We start from the raw sequence: 15,047 nt of genomic DNA on the forward strand, positions 1-15,047 counted from the left end.
TAAAAAGAATACAAAGATGAGACAGAGATAAGTCTATAGCAGTGGTTATAAGCCGAAAGCTGAATGACAGAGTTATCCTACTTCTGAGTGTATCTGGTTCTGACTTTCATAGGGTTCTGGAAACAATTCATAAAGAGAGTCTATACAAAATAAACTTTATGAATCAGAAGTTGTTGTCTTCGAATGAATATCTGGGAATTGAATAACCGTTACTAGCTGCATGAAAAGAAATAATCCTAAGACATAATGTGATCAGTGTATCTACTAGCTCACTAAGTCAATCAAGGTCATTATTTATTAATGTGACGCATAGGACGTTTTAGTTTCTCCGACTGATCACTTCTTGGAAAACTCTTTTGAATCTTTTCTTGACTTCTCTGCTGACTGCTATGATGGAGTGGTTACATCTATCTGGGTTTGTCGTGCAAGAATGGAATTGTCTAAAGAATCTATGAGATTAAGTGAAACATTATGGGGTGATCCTTACGGGGTCCTCCTATAATTGCGCAGTGTACACAAGTTGTATATAATTTAAGATTAAATAGACCTTCGAATAAGTGATCCTACTCTAAAACCACAACCAAACAAGGAACAATAAGTAGAGTATAGATCACAAATTCTAAGTCTATAAAATCTCAATTATATAAAACCTTGGGAGTATACATTCCAAAACTATAGACCTACCCGTAAGGGTCTTTTAAATTTTTACATAAGTTTTGTTTATAGTTCCTAAAATACTCCTATAGTATTTTAATGTAATGAACTTGGTATGTTTTAAACTTGTTGTCTTATAGTATCATAAAGTACTCCTATAGTATTTTAACTTTATGTTCTAATCTAGAAATCCCTTGAATAGAGTTAGGTAAGTTTTAAGACTGTTGCAACACCACATCACTCCTAAACACATGTCGGTCATATCTCAAATGAATATAGTTGATCAGGCTATATTGATCCCAGATATGATTACATAACTGTCCAGGTTTGACCGCAGTGTTCAACCTTTAAATACTTATGTTCTGTTCTTCTTGTGATACTTGTTCTAGTATGTATATATGTATAAGCATGTATGTATACTTTTATAAAGTATTGTTATAGTTTTAAAATATACTTTTTATTCAGAGCACTTCGGCCCCATTACATTTATAGTTGTATATCTTTTATAGGTTGATATACTTAGTTCACTATAAACAATGCTCTGATACCAATCTGTCACACCCCCAAACCGGAATGGCGGAAACGTTCGGGGGCAGAGGACGTCATGTTTAGTATCACAACACATGTATCATATTAATCAAAGTAACACACAACCATTGCATTAATATTAAAGTGTTTACAAAGTATGTGATTCACAAAAGTTAGACTCCAAAAGTAAATAACAAAATAAGACATGAAGCTACTATGCTCCATCTTCTGAATCCCAGTGCGTGTACCTGTCTACTAGTTTCTTGAGAATACAAGTTATTTTGAAAGAGTAGATAAACATTTAATCTGGTGATTTCATAAGTATTTTAGTGATGTCAAGTAAGTTGTAAGTTCTTTTAGAAAAGTTCTCCTGTTCCTCCAGAAGATCCTATATCTTCTGATATGATGGAAGATAAGTAAAAATGGCTCTACAATCCCTTCTATGAGTACTAAATGGATACAAGTTATATATAAACCCAGAGTAAACAGACAATCGATTGTGTGAATCTTCCCTAAGCCCACAACCAAACAAGGAACATGAAATGAGGCGGAAGTCACACATCCCATTGTTTGTTAGATCTTCGTTGTATATAACCCTGGCATATTTATTTGGTACTTACGGAGTTAACTGTAATAGTTCCTTTATATTTGATAAAAACATTCTTTAAGAAAAACCCTTATTTCCTTTAGTAAAAATGGTAACCACAATAGTTCCTTCTATAATCACTTAGTTTATACTAGCTATATATAATCTAATATCGAACGGATAGTTAATTGTGTGAATCTACCCTAAGCCCACAACCAAACAAGGAACATGAAGTAAGGCGGAAAGCATACATCCAACTGCCTATCGGATATTAATTATATATAACCCTGATGTATAAACTGAGGTATTATAGAATTAACCACCAAAGGTCCTTTAAGTTATATTGGTTCAATAAAATCGATTAAACCCTTTACTGATAAGTTTCTAGTTTAGCCTACTACATGTTCTATCTGAAAAAGTATGTTTTTGTACTAGAAAATGATGTGCCATTTGTCACCCTTAGACTCGCAAGTCCCACTGTAGCTAGCAGCAAGGTGTGGGGTGTCAATCCCGTATAGATCTATACACAAACTCATGCTCTCCCTCCAGGAGACTCTGGTTACAAAACACGACATAACAAGTATATTGCTAAGCTGTTAAGTAGTGGGTTCACATTAGTGTTATCTTGTTCTTCTTATAGTATGTTCCTCCCTGAACTTGTTATAGTATGTTCCTCCCTGTTCTAGTTATAGTATGTTCCTCCCTGTACTAGTGATAGTATGAACTGAACCCCTAAACTATACCTATTATAGTTTACTAGTATGTTTACTTGAATAGTATCTGATTTGTAGAAAAGACTCAATTATCTACCGAGTTATGATTGTACTTGAAAAACAGAGTATTATAAACAACAAAGTAACATAACTTTTAAAAGATTTTTTGAAATGAGTTGATCACTTATAAAAGCATAAAAAATCCTTTAAAATGATGTTTATCACAGATAACATTTACACAATTATCATTGTGTTCAAGTTGTATTCCCCCCCCCCCCCTTAAAAGCATTTAAAACATTTAAAAGATTGATTATAGGGGTATGAACTCACCTTATGTGGGTGATTCAATTGAAGATTCGAGTAAGGATGAGAAGTTCCACGAATGAAGTCCCGAGACATAAACGAGTCCTAAATGACATATATTGATACATATAGGCATGTAATTAGCAAATCTAACTAAAAAGGTGATTGGGAAACAACCTAGGATGCAAGGATAACTCACCAAAAGAGAGATAGAAGCAAGATAGGAGGTTGAAGGAGTGTTCACGGCCCAAATGAAGGATAGTTCATGGCCTAATGGAGTTCACGGCCCAAATGGATGAATGGTTCATGGCCCAAGTTGGTTAACGGCCCAACTTGATGAGTGGTTCACGACCCACTTGAGTGGTTCACGGCCCAATGATGATCCTATGAAGGATTCATGGCCCAACTTGATGAAGAACACTTGAACATCTTGGAGAAAAGTGATGAATCAATATGGAAAGGTAAGGGCTTTCAAGGAACAATCAAGAAGAGATGAGACCCTTACGTTTTTGGAGTGAAATGAGAGCCTTTCTTGGATGATACTTGAGAGAGAATGGAGTGTTTGCGGCCAAGGTAAGAAGAAGTGAAGGAAAAGTGACAAAAATACATCCATATAGGAGGGGTTCACGGCCTAACAAGGGTTCACGGCCGTGAACATGGACCTTGGCCGTGACCCTCACTTGTGGTTTTATGGCTCAAATGTTGTTCTAGGCTCTTGGTTCTTATGTGGTTCAATTCCCAACATACAATCCTTGAGTGTACTAGGCTTAGAACTCATAAAATGACCCTTAACAAGGCTAAAAGGTAACAGAAACAAGTCTGACTCTCGATTGATTGACTTGACTTACAAGTTGAAATTTCGGGTTGTCACACCCGTAGCATTCACTAGTGGTCAGTTAGTATGGGAGTGTTGTAAGACTGCAGGGGTGGCCCGTAGCATTCAACGGTCCCTATTTGATAGTGAAAATGTGACAGATTGGTGATTCACTCACGGATTCCTTCATAGGCCAAGGTGGGACAACCGCACGAAGGTGAGTAGGCCACATTATGATCAGATTCGGGAAATGGTAGGTCGTAGGAAACCGGGTACGAGGTAAGACTAAAGTTGGTCCTATAGCATTCGGTTTAGCATCGGGTTTAGTATCGAGATGGTTTGGATAATTATTTTCGGTGGAAGCCCTCTTTCGGAAGTCGCATGGGGCGACTGTGAGGTTGTTCTTTGGCTCAGCAACCGAGCAGGAATCCGGTATTTCAGATAGTTGGCAGGTAAGTTGGGACCAGGGAGGTCTCGGTTACCTTTGGAAAGCAAATAGGAGGCAGCATGATGTTTCAGGAAGTAGTAGTCTTCTGGGGATTTATATGTGTGGAGTAGCTTGTGGATCAGAAGTGCTAAGTCACTTGCAGTTGGATTAAATAATCTCAGAGTAATTGGTTTAACCTTTTTGCGCAGCTCTTGTCTGAGTCTTAATCGTTGTAGGGATAAGTCTCCTACTCGAAGGATTATCTGAGCTTTCTGTCAAGTATAAGTGTACTGCAGAGGAATTTGGTCTGCAACTCTATTTTCAAGTGGGAACCTCAAGTTATCAGAGGTTGAGTAGCCAGTTGGGAGATAAGTGTAATGAATTCGACAATGATTCAGTGTGGGCGGTCTGTCAGGGAGACAGACCATCTCGATACTTCATTCCAGATTAAGTAAATATGACCATGTTGCAAGGAATTCGTTCATCTTCGGGTTTTAGAACCCTGCGAGGGTGGTTTCGTTGCCTTGGAAAGGCTAGGGTATGTTTGTGGTTGTGGTTGTGTTGCTCAAGTTATTTGGCATGTCAGGAGTAGTAAGGAGTGATTTCGAGGACGAAATCTAATTTAAGTGGGGGAGAGTTGTAACATTCCGTTTGAAATTGAGTAAATATATAATAAATCCTGAACCCCAAGATGTAAATTTATATTTTATATTATTTTATAGTAGCCCTAAAATCCATAATAATTAGCGGGGTGTTGGTTTCGGAGAGCCAAATGATATAATTTTGATTTTCAGGGGTTAAAGTGTAATTCCAAGATTTATTTTGTAAAGATTTTCAGAAGTCAGGGGGTGTTTGGTAAAATATTGTACTTAAATTGAAGGGATTTTGGAATGCTGAGGGCTGAATGGTAAATTATGTACTTAAGTTGAAAAGAATTGACATGGAGGGGCTGAAAGTGTATTATGGGAAAAGATCTCATATGAGCGGGTATAAACCCGTCACCTTCTCAAACCCTAACCCTAGAACATCACTATTCAGGCGCCACCCTCACATCAACCACCTCCGACGTTGCCATCCCTTTTGGTTGTTTTCGCCGCCGTGCGTCCCAACTGCCATCTCCTCCGACGAGAGCAAGTCGTTGACATAGGAGTCGGGTGTGCCTGTTGTCGTCTTTCTGCTACCTTTCTTCTCCTTCTTTCTTTTTGTCGTCATCCTCAGCCACGCACGGCAGTTGTCGGTGCTGTCCGACCACCCCTCGCTTCTGAGCTTGTTCCACAGCAGCTAGCCGCCGCTACTGCTAGTACAACCCACCTTTTAGTTGTTCCGGTGGTGTGTCGCGGTGGTCCTTGGATATGTGTGTGTGTGCGTATGTGTTCTCGTTGGCCGTAAAGCATGGAAAACCACCATGGCTGCCAACCATGGTGGCTGCCGCCACTATTTTCTTTTCTGTCGCCACCAGCCACCGTGAGGGGTGGCTGTGTGTGTGTTTTTGTGTGTGAGAGTGTATTTTATGGGTCTTTATGGGTATGATGTTGTATGTGCCATTTTTGGCCGGAAAACCCACCACCAACCATCGTGAGGTGGTGGCTACCACCGTGTTTCCGCCTTCTGCCGCCACTAGCCGCCGTGTTGGGTGGCGGTGTGCACTTGTGTGTGAATGGATTGCTATTTGAGATGCTTGGACATGTTTTGGTCTAGAATCATAACCACCACCACGAGATGGTGGTTGCCGCCGTAAGCCACCATTGACCACCACTACCCGAGGTGGTAGTGGGTGGTGCCCGGCCTAATGAAACCCTAGTTGACCTAATGAAACCCGAATTGATCTAAAAGCCTAACCGTTTGACTAATTGGCATGTGCTTGGGTTTGAAACCCTAATTAGGGTTTAGAAAACCCTAATTTTGGAGATGTTAGTTTTGGATTGCCGGGACCCGCGTTTGGACCAGTGGATTGAAGTTATGACTTATATCGATCCCATTGTATGTTTAGTCCAGTGGAGTGATGGACTTAATGGATGAAGTCCTTAATGGGTTAAGTAAGAAAACTTAACCCTAATCGTCATTTTATGTGAAAAACCCTAATTAGGTTTGGGTTCTTGTTGTGTCATTTCTTGGACTAAGTTGTTGTGGGCCTTCGTGGGCCAATTAGGAACATGTTTATGGACTAAGGAAATTATTGGGCTTTAGGATAAGGCCCATTAGAAAGGCTTGGGCCCAATTTGGAAAATTAGGCCATAGATGGGCCATAATTAGGCCTTGATGATTATGAGATATTGGAGCATCGGAATGCCAAGTGTTTGGACTAGAATAAATGGTTGGGCCTTAAGGTAAGGCCATGTAGCGGTTTGGGCCCAATTTGGAAAATTGGGCCATATATTGGGCCTTGATTTATTATTTGACTTTTAGGCCTCCATAGTTTGAGTTTCGGCCTTGATTTTGGTCCAAGCTAGGTTAGGGGTAAAATAGTCTCTTTACCCCAAGTAGGGAGTTATGGTTATGCATTGGAACCCAATTATTAATTGGGTGTTGTTTTTATGATTGACAACTTGGGGATTTGTCAGCCAACAACCGTAGTTTTATCCGTGAGACTTCAGCAGTGTGAGGTGAGTCTCCTCACTGTTTGTATGGGTCGAAAGCACCAATGCCGGCCAATTTGATTTATGTACTATAGGAAGACCCGGGGGTTAGCCCTAGGCATTATGTATAAAAGACCAGGAGGCGGCTCCTGACATATTGTATACTATTATGTATTGTAGGAAGACCCGGGGGTTAGCCCTAGGCATTATGTACGAAAGACCAGGAGGTGGCTCCTGGCACACTGTATGCTAATTAGCTAAGTAGATTAGTATGTATGCTAGTTGCCTTTGTGGTGCTTGCATGGAAGACCAGGAGGTGGCTCTTGGCACTTGTCTGTAAGACCCAGGGGGTGGCCGCCGGCTTGGCAAGAAAGACCACGTGGCGGCCCGTGGCATAATAGCAAGATTATGTATCAGCACACAACATCTTATTTGATTATGATATATGAATGATATGTATGGATCACGGTTATGTATGGTAGTATCCGGTCGAAAAAAACCGAAGGGGTAGGCCAGCACCCGGATATGCTAGGCAGTATGTTTATTGTATGGTATGTGGTATTTGGGGAACTCACTAAGCTTCGTGCTTACGGTTTTCAGTTTTGGTTTCAGGTACCTCCAGTTTTCAAATAAAGGAGCTCGGGACGATCACAACGCATACGCCTATGTTTTCCGCAATATGTGATTTCTAGGAATGAACTCTGATAAATGTTTTATTTAAAATGCTTTTCAATGTGTGAACAAAGTTACGATAGTGTTTTAGTTAAATTAAAAATGAAATTTTTACCCTGAAATTTTGGGATGTTACACTCACCTACTTTAATGTTATAAGGAAGGTTCTAGGCGGTCTCTTCGATCCCTAATAATGTTGAATTTTAAGTAGCATTTAGTGCTCACCACCCTCATTGACTTCTCTCATCCTAAGTAGAGTTACCGAAATGGTTTGATAGGACAATAGTGCAAAGTTAAAAATATTAACTTAATAAGTAATAAAACAAAATCTCATTTTATAAGAATGTGAATCTTATGCTTCCCATGGAAACTACGTCTTGTTGTATATTCTTTTTGGCGTATGCGTGTGTAGTTTACTGTCACGTCAAACGAGAATATAGTCGAAGAAAGGTATATGATAATCGCGATTCTCAATCCTTACTTGAGCCGAATATCATTGTAACTTTGCATGGTCGATTCACCATTTTGATTCATGATCCTCGGCTAATCCAATCATGAATGTTAAATGAGCATTAGAAGAGATTATTAACATGCTGTTGAGATAACTCAATAAATCTCGTTTTCTAAGAATCTCATAGAGATTGAGATTCCACCTAAATAACTTCATTGTGTAATTTTCGGCTAATCCACTTTACATCGTGAATCCAGATATAGATTCTAGCCTTTTAATAAATAATTTAATATTTGGTAATTATCTTAAAAGGATTTCTTGTTCAAACTAATCATGTTTCTTTTTCTTAATAGATGGCTCCTAGTTCGAGTGATTGTAAGACTATGGTTGAATCATAGCATTCACATAGTGTTTAAATGCACCCTAGGGTTGGGCCCACTGATATATATGGTATGTGGTATTTTGGGGAACTCACTAAGTTTTGTGCTTATAGTTTTGTGGTTTAAACATTTCATGGTTTAAACATTTCAGGTACTTCTGGTTCCAAAGGGAAGGGTCCTATGTGATCACAATGCATCCCCTGGAGTTTATTTTCGTATTATATGTTTTGATTTACTCTGATATTTAGAATACATTTAAACATTGGTTGGCGTTTGAACAGATGATTGTCTCATTTTTGGTGGTTTGAAAATGAAAATTTTACTAATATTTTTGGGATGTTACAATTCCCCCACAAAATCAAGTGTGCTGAAGGAGTGAAAGGGCGGTTGAGAATCTTACTCTTTGCTCAGATTACTTCACACTAGTTCCAAGCTGCTTAAAAAAATAGATTATGACGATACATGTTGGCTACGTAAGTGCTTGCTCAAACCGGAGAAACTAAAAAAGTCTTTATGTCATCACATTAAAAGTATGGTGGTTTGGTTTTGGATTTGCCTTGCAATCGCTAGGGTCCAACTACCCTATTCCAGATTTGAGAATGCCATGTGCTACTGTATGTCCTAGAATTACTTAATATATTATATATTTGGGAATCTTTTAACTGGTGGATGTGTTTCTTACCTTTCTACAATCTTACAGAATTGTTAGGCTATTTACATCTTAAATATACATCATCGTTATACCACATGACAAACAACTCAAAAGGTTACTAATTCCCTTGTTTCCAGTTTAATTCTTTTAAAACTATTCATAAGATACAATACCTCCACATCTGGAAATGCCATAGTAATTCTGTTGGACAAACTTGCCATTCTAAATAGCCTCTCTTAGCTAAATTTAAATGGCATAAAATTGAAGCTAAACAATAATGTAGTGGATAGCCTTTGTAAGCTTGTTAGAACATCATGCTTGTTTGAATTGATTATCAGAGATATAAGTAACATCATGCTTGTTTGAATTGATTATCAGAGATATAAGTATTGGAACTGAGAGGGAAATAGAGTGGACGGATTCATGGAATAATGAGAATCAATAACTGGTGAAGCTTGATTTATCATGTTGTTTGCTGACATCGGATAATGCCATCAAACTCGAGACTAATGCTTCTTAGATTTGTGGTGTTCATAAGTTTAAACTTGCACAAACTCCACTCATGCAAGCTGGTATGACTGCTTTAGCATCAGTACACAAGAATCCAAATTCTTGCTGAAAAGTGCTTAATTTGAGCAAATATCAACTCATCCTTCTTGGCATACCCACTGCTCTTCAAGATTTAACCGACATGAACACCACAAATGTCAACTCAACCTTCTTGGCATACTCACTTATCCTACTATGCCTTACAACACGAGTGAAAAAAATCTTGATTCCATGGTCAAACCAAAACACGAGGAAGTCAACACGAGTTCTTCTTGGTCAATACCGATTTTACCAATCTCGAAAATGCAGATAGTGAAGATGACAATGAGATAAATGCATCTGATGAAAAGAATAGAAAGAAATTAAGTGAAACATGAAGAGTGTAAGGATGATATTATAGCGCAAAAGATCAACTTACAATTCAAAAAGAACTTCAAAGAGTCAGGTGTTTATAGGTAAAGGGTGGGGAAGATGTCAACCGGAAAGGAAAATAAGAATAATTTGGAACTTTATGGAATAATTTCTGATTATGGAAGCAATAGTGACTACATGCAAGAAACACACTGTGAGCGTTTGAAATTGCAACATGAAATACAAAGGTCAAAAGGTGTTCGGAAGTCGGTAAGGCTACCTTGTATCCTCACGGTTGAAAAGCAAGTCACATCATCATCTAATCATTCCATAACCATTTCACAAGGCTACCCTGGGCGAAGATGCTTAATTATGCCCGTTTATTTGTACCAATCCTATATAAATTTATGTTTATAAAAAACAATTATTAAGAAGTTAGATTAAAGTCACAAACAATAGTCCACAAATATGATTATTGGACAGGATATTTGGTATAATTTAAGAGTTCCCTTTTTCTAGTTCTAGCCTAGAACCATTCATCAATACTTTCCTAGATGTCCATATAAAGAATATGGATCTTCAATCACCACAATCTCATTTATTTAAGAAACTTAAATAAAAACAATAATTTTGTATTTCACTGAATTACCATCATTTTACATTGGGTTCTTCTATCTTCACCTTTGTTTGTAAATTTTCCGTTTGCAACTGTTTTGTCAATAAACAACAGTTGTGGATTTCACAATTGCTTGACTTGAACATAAGCAATCATTCTTTCAGCAATTTGTATCAGTAAAAGATTCCCCTGAATGTTCAACAATCAACAACTTTGTCTTATGCTACTAAAAATCTGCAAAAACAACAATCAAGTTTCTCAATTGGAAGCCCAAACAAAAGCTATAACTTGGGGAAGGCTGATTGAATATTTTTCAAACAAAAGCTAGTGATTGTATACATCAAATTACTGTTGACAAAATAAAATCAATAATTAACACCTGTCATAACTTGGGGAAGGCTGATTGAATATTTTTCATGTTTCAAGTACAAGATGAACATTAACCCAACTTTTACTAGGTTTTAGACTTCACATACACAAATTCATCATTCTATGATATGCCAATTCTAGACTTCACATACATACATGTGCTTAAAGAGAACTCAAGTAAAGAAATAAAGGGATCAAGAGAAATTGACATTAATCAAGATAAAGGAAATATATCCGGGCAGTTTTTATCAACATAAATTCGATTGGAGAATAGAAATCGAGTTCAATAAAAGAAACCAATTTGTAATCGACATTGATCCGGACAAACGAAATAAATCCTCAAAAATTAGTGATATTTTTCCTTCAATCCTTCCTTCTGAGATAGATAGAGAATAAGAAGTGGAAGATTGAAGAGTCGACTTTAAGCCTTCGACTCTAAATCTTGCGGATGAAGGCTGTCGAACGGAAGAAAAAAGAATTAGAGAAAAATTGAGTATATAAGAAAAAGTGTGTGCTTAGAAGCACTTCCTATGCGACTAGATTTTATACAGTTTCCCCGTCTCCTCGGCTTCTCCCCATCTCTTCGTCATTAATTGTCGCCTTCACTTTTCAAGTTTTCATCCCTTTTTGTTCGCGCTTCCCTTAAATCCCACCTAGGTGGACTGGATTTCTGTTACTGTATTAGAACGTTTGGCCCAAAAAAAATATATCTATAACAACTTAATAAAATTTGTCGCCCTCATATGAAATGATGCCCTGGCCTATGGCCCAGCTCGCCCAGCCCTTGGGCCGGCCCTGATGGTGTTCACTAGTAAAGAAGAGAAAGAAAGAGAAAAAAAGAGTGGTGAGAGAGAGAGCAAAGCCATCCATGAAGGCTGGTGGAAACCCCCACTCCACAAGAGAACCATTAGATCTTGGGACGGTGTTCACCAGTGGACCCCTCCACATCACCTTCTACATGTGAAATGGTGCCCATACCGAGTAGCCTAATACCTATAAACAATTCGATGAGCCTAATGTAGAGACCTTGGTCAATACTGCAGCTATAAGGGTAGTAGACTCAATGGAAGCATGCTCCTTCCACTCTAACGAAGTTGAACTAGATAATTATTTTTGTCAAAATGACAAAAGCGCTCATGACGAAGGAAAAATGAAACAATGGCTAATTCCACGATATCAAGGTCCAATCAAAGAAGCAACATGGGCTGACACCTTGCAAACGTAAACTTGGTAGCTAACTTTCAGCTTGACACTACAAGAAAAATGTTAATTAGTGACGAAAACGAAATGGTCACTAACAATAGAAGGACTCGTCACTAAACGATTTAGTGACCAAAATTTTGGTCGTCACTTTTCGTCACTATAGGTCCGTCACAAAAATCTATTAGTGACCAAAATGTCAAAGTAGTCACTAAATAGTGACTAAAACATAATGGTCACTAAATCTATGACGACCCAATTCGTCACTAAATGTTGTCACTAAACAATGAAAGTCGTCACTGATTTATCCGATTAGTGACCATAGAAAGTTGTCACTGGTTTATTCAATTAATGAACATAAAAAGTCGTCACTAATTTTTCCAATTAGTGACCATAAAAAATCGTCACTAATTTATCCAATTATTTACCAAAAAAACTCGGTCATTGATTTTTATTGCTATTTCTTGTATTTAATCCATTTCCAAATTGATTTGTCAATTAGGAAGAAGAATACAACTGCCATTGAATCTACAAATAATAATACACTACTATAATTTTTGTTTATATTTAACTTAATATATTCATTGGGTAACAAATTAATGCTAACAAGAAATTCCCTTATGGAAACAAATTTTATTGGTCCTCACAAAACTCAAGCATTTCATCAACATCTCTTCGCCTGCCATCTGGACCAAGATTACATTGATAATCATGAGGAGTTTCATATGTGAAGCATGTAAAGAGCAACATGTAAGGCATATTTGCATAACTCATATTACCATTATAAGATATATTTATACATTTATGCAATATCGTTATGTACGGAAATCAAGAGATATAAACTCGCCACAAAAGTTACAGGCTTCCGCGATCAGCCACCTTCACCAAAATCCATTATCTTGAAAATAAGACACATTTTGAGACCATATTGAAATGATTATATTACAATTTCAAAAATTTCAAGCAAACTAGTATTTTCCAGTCTTACTTAGATAAGCTGCTCGGATGGATGTGGAGGGCCAAAAGACATTATCAAAAGACATAAATTAGAACAAATACTTCCATAATCATATCCATCAAGAGGTTTTAGTGCTAACCAACAATATAAATGATTCTTGTATCGTTTATATTTAATTACTTTTTTAACTGTAACAACTTCTCCAGTTTTTAAGCATTTGGCCTGCACAAGAGGGTAAAACAATAATTCCACTACATCTCTGTTTCCAGAGTTGTTGCTTAAAGACTCAAAGTATTACCTGAAACATAATTCCAAATGAATCTTGGCCAACCACGTGCTCTGCCATATAGCTTATTGTCTGAAAGATAAAATGTAACCAAATATCATATCGTTCATTTAATACAAATACAAAAACTGATTGATAAATGATAATTACCTGTTTGGGTTGACCACCATACCCTTCATTTTAAACCTGAGAACAATAATAGTTGTATCTTAAAATGTAGTCTCCTGATCAGATGAGATGACAGTTAAAAGTAAACCATGATAGATAGGAAGGAGTATTATATGTTAAGTGTAAAAAAGACTGTTGTGGGCCAAAAAATCGCAACTTTCTTAATAGTTCTCAAGTGAGTTTTCCCACTAAAATAACAAGTGCTACATCAAAAATTAATATGTGAGTTGATGATGCAAGTATGCAACTCCCAATTTCAAAACACAAATTACCTACATGGCAACTGGAAAATCATCTTGAAAGTGGGGAGGAAAGAAAAAGTCTGCTTGCTTCAAGTGAATGAGGGTTTTCCTTCATGTAAAGAAACAGGAAGCATTAGCTTTCATAAATAAGAAACCCCAAATTGATGAAAACGAAAACAATATGTTAAGAGAATAAACCTGGTTCAGTGACATGAAGCTTTGAAGTAACTTGTCCAGGATTAGAGCTTTTGTTGCAAAATAAATAAGAATCAAAGGAGTCTCATTGTGAGTAAAATGTTGAAGGCATATAAATATGTGATTGTTACCAATGTACTTTGATAAAGGAAACAAAAAAGAACCCATTATAACTTATCTTTTGTACTTTGAAAGAGCAAATATGTTGCATGTGCTTCAAGAGCTTTACTTCACTGCTGATCAAATGAAAAAGCTACTCAAATCAGAATGGTATGAGGGTATTATTAAAACTCAGGAATTTACCATATGTGCTGCTATATGCTAATATGTTATACTATCAAATAGTCAAATAGAAACCTATGGTGAGCTAGGGGCAATTCCAATTAACACCAGCCATTTCTTAAATGGATCACATCTGTAGTTGATTATCTGATTGTTTGATAGATTAGCTGTTCTGTCAAACATCTTTGGAGGTTCAGAATCACCTATAAGAAAAAGAATGCATCAGGTTTCATAAAATATAACCTGATAACTTCGAAAGAAAATAGGAATTGTATGGAAAATAAAGGAAAAGAGTAAAAAAAGAAAGCACAAGGCATTTTATCATAAAGGCAAAGGAAAACAATAAGTTTTTCACCAAAAGTATGTTGGCCGAGCTCATGGTACCATTCAAATATTTTTCCTGAAAACATTTCGTGCATTTCTACCATTTGCCTTAGTGTGTCCAGTGTAATCACCCATTGTATGACTAGCACTGTTATTCCAAAGCCCCTGAATCAAACAGATCGAATATTATGATAGTGAATTTTGTGTGGGGATTTTCATCGAACATCTTGCGTGCATCGTTTACACCAAAAAAGTAGCTTATAGAAAAGCCTACTGACTTGAATATTGGAAGAAGAATCATAATTTGTAATAACGGTAGAACGAAAATGTAATTTCACAAGTTTGAAATCGCTATCTTAGTTAATCAATCAATCGACAATAACCTTTCACGCTTTTAAAAACAGAGCAAGAGTAGATACATAGAAAGGGGGGTGTGAGACCGGAGACATACCTAGGTGATTCAACAGGAGGGGGTGGAGCGCGTTGGTGAACCGGAGAGAGAGGTGCTGAACTGCCAGAGACATGTGTGTATCCGTCGATTGAAGGCTGTGTGTGTCAACGTTGGCGAGAACTATTGTTGCGTAACTTAACGTCGATTTAGGGGTGTACTTACCATTTAACAATTATATAATTCCATTAAGTACACATACATATTTCATACATATGATTTTTTTTATAAATAACCTTTACTTTTAAAAAAGATTAAAAGTTTGACTTAAACCTACTAGTCAATTTATATATAAAAATTAAA

At 37.1% G+C, this 15,047-nt stretch overlaps 1 long non-coding RNA gene across 12 annotated transcripts; it reads right to left on the minus strand.

Annotated features, from left to right (window-relative positions):
* Window positions 1–12,382: 12,382 nt before the first annotated feature.
* LOC145163121 (uncharacterized) lies at window positions 12,383–14,919 on the minus strand. 12 transcript variants are annotated; one of them, XR_013739579.1, is made up of 10 exons: window positions 14,748–14,918; window positions 14,328–14,461; window positions 14,048–14,175; window positions 13,694–13,926; window positions 13,530–13,604; window positions 13,236–13,271; window positions 13,098–13,157; window positions 12,830–13,021; window positions 12,621–12,720; window positions 12,383–12,527 (listed from the first exon to the last, which is right to left on the minus strand). It is a non-coding gene; the product is annotated as an uncharacterized LOC145163121 (long non-coding RNA). The 12 variants fall into 12 exon arrangements; XR_013739578.1 differs by having other exon boundaries at window positions 12,621–12,739; XR_013739582.1 differs by having other exon boundaries at window positions 12,621–13,021; window positions 13,694–13,923; window positions 14,748–14,919.
* Between the last annotated feature and the right edge of the window lie 128 nt (window positions 14,920–15,047).

The sequence above is a fragment of the Lactuca virosa genome, chromosome 3, assembly GCF_052849685.1.
Source record: "Lactuca virosa cultivar CGN04683 chromosome 3, Lactuca_virosa_CGN04683_v6, whole genome shotgun sequence".
NCBI classification, from domain to species: Eukaryota; Viridiplantae; Streptophyta; class Magnoliopsida; order Asterales; family Asteraceae; genus Lactuca; species Lactuca virosa.